Raw genomic sequence first — 4,960 nt, forward strand, 5'->3', positions numbered from 1 at the left:
CTCCCCGTTTGGGAGGCCTAATGAGTTCAATTGCTTGAAATTTAAGACATTCTGCACGACCCTGATGTGTAGCGTGTACATGTTTAGATATAGGAGTATCTCTAGAATTCGCAATGTCGCCAACATGTTCTCTGATCCGGCGCCGAAACTTCCGCACCGTTTTTCCCACATAATTCAGTAGACATGGACATGTTATCAGATATACCACCCCTGCTGTTTTACAATTGACAAAATCACGAATGTCATATTCCAATTGTGTAACGACACTCCTGAACTTGTCACTAGAGATGAGCGAACCGGGACAACCGAACCCGGTTTCGGTCCGAACTTCCGGTAAAGTTCGGTTCGCAGCGAATCCGAACTTCACCGGGTTCGGCCGAACCCGTTTTGACCGAACCCGGTCAAAAACATTATACAAATCGGCAGCCACTTATCTCTATCAATCACTGATAGAGAAAAGAGGCTGCTGATTAAAAATAAAATAAAAAGCATTTCATACGTACCCGGTCGTTGTCTTGTTGACGAGTCCCTCTTCTTCCTCCAGTCCGACCTTTTCTGACGCGGCAGCCTGTGATTGGCTGCAGAGGCCTCTGCAGCCTGTGATTGGCTGCAGAGGCCGCGGCAGCCTGTGATTGGCTGCAGCGCTCACAAGGCTGCATCGTCATCAAGGAATGTCGGGCCGGATGTCGAGAGGGACGCGTCACCAAGGCAACGGCCAGGAGACCGGACTGGAGGAAGCAGAAAGTTCTCGGTAAGTATGAACGTCTTTTTTTTTACAGGTACTGTGATCGGTAGTCACTGTCCAGGGTACTGAAACAGTTACTGCCGATCAGTTAACTCTTTCAGCACCCTGAACAGTGACTATTTAGTGTATGTGCACACACACTAATTACGTCCGTAAATGACGGACGTATTTCGGCCGCAAGTACCGGACCGAACACAGTGCAGGGAGCCGGGCTCCTATCATCATAGTTATGTACGATGCTAGGAGTCCCTGCCTCTCTGCAGGACAACTGTCCCGTACTGTAATCATGTTTTCAGTACGGGACAGTAGTTCCACGGAGAGGCAGGGACTCCTAGCATCGTACATAAATATGATGCTAGGAGCCCGGCTCCCTGCAGGGTGTTCGGTCCGGTACTTGCGGCCGAAATACGTCCGTCAATTACGGACGTAATTAGTGTGTGTGCACATACCCTTACTGACGTCACCTAGCAACGCTGCCGTAATGACGGGTGCACACATGTAGCCACCCGTCATTACGGGGCCTCATGCACACGACCATAAAAACACCCGTTATCACGGGTCGTAATTACGACCCGAAATAGCGGGCCCATAGACTTCTGTTAGCCACGGGTACCTTCCCGTTTTCTCACGGGAAGGTGCCCGTGCCGTTAAAAAGATAGAACATGTTCTATTTTTTTATTTTACGGGCCGTGCTCGTAATTACGACTCGTAACTACGAGCACGGCCGGCCGGCCACGGGCAGCCGGCCGCTTTTGCGAACCGTGCTGTCATTATAATTATAGCAGCACGGCCCGTAAAATAGAAAAATAGAACATGTTCTATTTTTTTAACGGCACGGGCACCTTCCCGTGAGAATACGGAAAGGTACCCGTGGGTAACAGAAGTCTATGAGCCCGTTATTGCGGGTCGTAATTACGACCCGCAATAACGGGTGTTTTTACGGTCGTGTGCATGATGGGAGCACGGCTCGGAAAAATGAACGGCTGCCCGTGCTCATCTCCTGAAATACTCTGTGCTGCCTTAAACTCTGTGGACAGGTCAGGATCCTGTTTCTTTTAAATGCTGCTAGGGAACCCGCTCGATCCACTATATAAGGCTACGCTACAGTGCAGCATTTAAAAGAAACAGGATCCTGACCTGTCCACAGAGTTTAAGGCAGCACAGAGTATTTCAGGAGATGAGAGTGCAGATTCAGTGCTGTTGTGAACTCTGCTCTTACCATTACGTAGCTCTCAGTCTGTTATCTCTCCTCCACTCCTGTCCTCAAGAACACCTTCACATGATTGCCAAGTCACCACGTAATGGTAAGAGCAGAGTTCACAGCAGCACAGAGTATTTCAGGAGATGAGCGTGCGGATCTTGTGCGTGGTGGTGACTTGCCAATCATGTGAACGTGTTATAGAGGACAGGAGTGGAGGAGATGTAACAGACTGAGCTACGTAATGGTAAGAACAGAGTTCACAGCAGCACAGAGTATTTCAGGAGAGGAGCGTGCAGATTCAGTGCTGCTGTGAACTCTGCTCTTACCATTACGTAGCTCAGTCTGTTACCTGTCCTCCACTCCTGTCCTCAATAACACCTTCACATGATTGGCAAGTCACCACCCCGCACAAGATCCGCACGCTCATCTCCTGAAATACTCTGTGCTGCTGTGAACTCTGCTCTTACCATTACGTGGTGACTTGCCAATCATGTGAAGGTGTTCTGGAGGACAGGAGTGGAGGAGAGGTAACAGACTGAGAGCTACGTAATGGTAAGAGCAGAGTTCGCAGCAGCACTGAATCTGCACGCTCATCTCCTGAAATACTCTGTGCTGCCTTAAACTCTATGGACAGGTCAGGATCCTGTTTCTTTTAAATGCTGCACTGTAGCGCAGCCTTATATAGTGGATCGAGCGGGTTCCCCAGCAGCATTTAAAAGAAACCGTGTTTGTGTATGTGTGTGTTTGTGTATATATGTGTGTTTGGGTATGTGACTTTGTCTGTTTTTGTTTTTATATGTGTGTGTGTATATATGGGTGTGTTTGTGTATATGTGTTTTGTGTATATGTTTGTGTATATATGGGTGTATTTGTGTATATGTTTGTGTGTAGATGTTTGTGTGTGTTTTTGTATATGTGTATATGTGTGTATATGGGTGTGTGTTTGTGTGTATATATGGGTGTGTTTGTGTATATGTGTTTGTGTATATGTGTGTTTGGGTATGTGTGTTTTTGTTTGTATATGTGTTTGTGTATATGTGTTCGTGTATGTGTGTATAACTGTGTGTGTGTGTGTGTGTTTGGATATGTGTGAGTTCGTGTATATGTGTGTGTTTGTCTGTTTATGTGTGTGTGTATATCTTGTTGTGTTTGTGTATATATGTGTGTCTGTGTATGGTTGTTTGTTTGTGTGTGCGTGTATATATGTGTGTAGGTGAGTATAAGTATTGGTATTGTTCACATTGATAACTGTTTTTTTATGTTGTTGCAGATTTTGATGTACCGATTGGACTACATCTACGATTCGTTGGACTACTGCGTAGATCTGCGTTTTTTCAAATTTTAATAAAATGGTTAACGAGGGTTTTGTTGGGGATTTCTTATTTCAATAAAAAAGAATTGTCTTTGTGTTTTTTTTTCAAACTTTATTAGTGCCTAGATAATGGCAGTTGGCTGATTGACAGCGTCCATTATTAAGGCGGTACTTAGTGTTAGCCGGTGCAGAGGCTAGCACTAACCACCCATTATTACCCCGGTACCCACCACCACCAGGGGTGCCGGGAAGAGCTTGGTACGATCCAGTACCCGACCATCTGTTGTGATGGTCGGGTACTGGGGCGGCCGTAGGCTGGTATTATGAGGCTGGGAAGGGCCAAAATCAGTGGACCTTCCCACCCTTGTAATGCTAGGCTGCTGCTGCTGTGTTGTATCGGGCTGGTTATAAAAATGGGGGGGACCCCCACGTCGTTTTTTTTTTGGAATTTAACAAATTTAGCAATAGACGGGTCCCCCACATTTTTAATAACCAGCCATATACAAGGCCGCAGCAGTCTGGCATTACATGGGTGGGAAGGGCCACTGGTTTTGTCCATTCCCAGGCTAATAACACTGTGTTGTATGTGGCTGGTTATGATAAATTGGGTGGAACCCCATGTCTTTTTAAAAAAAAAAATGTAAATAAATAAATAATTTAAAAAAATGACGTGGGGTCCCCCCCACTTTTATAACCAGCCAGATACAACACAGCAGCAGCAGCCTAGCATTACAAGGGTGGGAAGGTCCACTGTTTTTGGCCCTTCCCAGCCTCATAATGCCAGCCTGCGGCCGCCCCAGGGCCCGACCATCACAACAGATGGTCGGGTACTGGATCGTACCTGGCTCTTCCCGGCACCCCTGGTGGTTTTGGGTACCGGGGTAATAATGGTGGTTAGTGTTAGCCTCTGCACTGGCTAACACTAAGCCTCGCCTTAGTAATGGATGTTGTCACTCAGACAGCGGCCATTACTAAAGTGGTAATAATAAAATTTGAAAAGAAAAAGACAAAGATATAGATAAAATATTTTATTGAAATAAAGCACCCCCAACACAACCCTCATTAACCATTTTATTGTAGAAAAAAAACCGTCATCGAAGTAGTCCTCGAAACCGACGTAGTCCAAACACCAAACCTGTAAAAAAATAAAATAATGAAATAAAACATGTCGTAGGCTTAGATTCAGTTTAATGTGTGATACTGACTGTTATACCATGTATAGAAGCCTGCCGTGAAGTTGACTTAGATACAGGGCGCCAGCAGACAGTATCATACATGGCCATACATACATATATACAAATATACATACATATATACAAACATACATACATATATACAAGCATGCACATATATACATGCAAATATACATACATGCAAACATACACACATATATACATGCAAACTATCATACATACATGCATACACACACACACATGAAAACATACATACAAACAAACATGCAAAGATACATAATACATATATACAAGCATGCACAAATATACATGCAAACATAAATACATGCAAACATAATTACATACATGCACATATATATATATAAACATACATGCAAACATACATGCAAAAATAAAAACATGCAAACATACATACATGCACATATATACATACATACATGACAACATACATACAAACATACATGACAACATACATACATGCAAACATACATACATGCAAACATACATAC

At 44.4% G+C, this 4,960-nt stretch overlaps 1 long non-coding RNA gene across 1 annotated transcript; it reads left to right on the forward strand.

Annotated features, from left to right (window-relative positions):
* The first annotated feature begins 535 nt into the window (after positions 1–535).
* LOC142741235 (uncharacterized) lies at positions 536–3,308 on the forward strand. Its single transcript, XR_012881040.1, has 2 exons — positions 536–751; positions 3,217–3,308. It is a non-coding gene; the product is annotated as an uncharacterized LOC142741235 (long non-coding RNA).
* The last annotated feature ends 1,652 nt before the right edge of the window (positions 3,309–4,960 follow it).

Source organism: Rhinoderma darwinii, chromosome 2, assembly GCF_050947455.1.
Source record: "Rhinoderma darwinii isolate aRhiDar2 chromosome 2, aRhiDar2.hap1, whole genome shotgun sequence".
Lineage (NCBI taxonomy): Eukaryota > Metazoa > Chordata > Amphibia > Anura > Rhinodermatidae > Rhinoderma > Rhinoderma darwinii.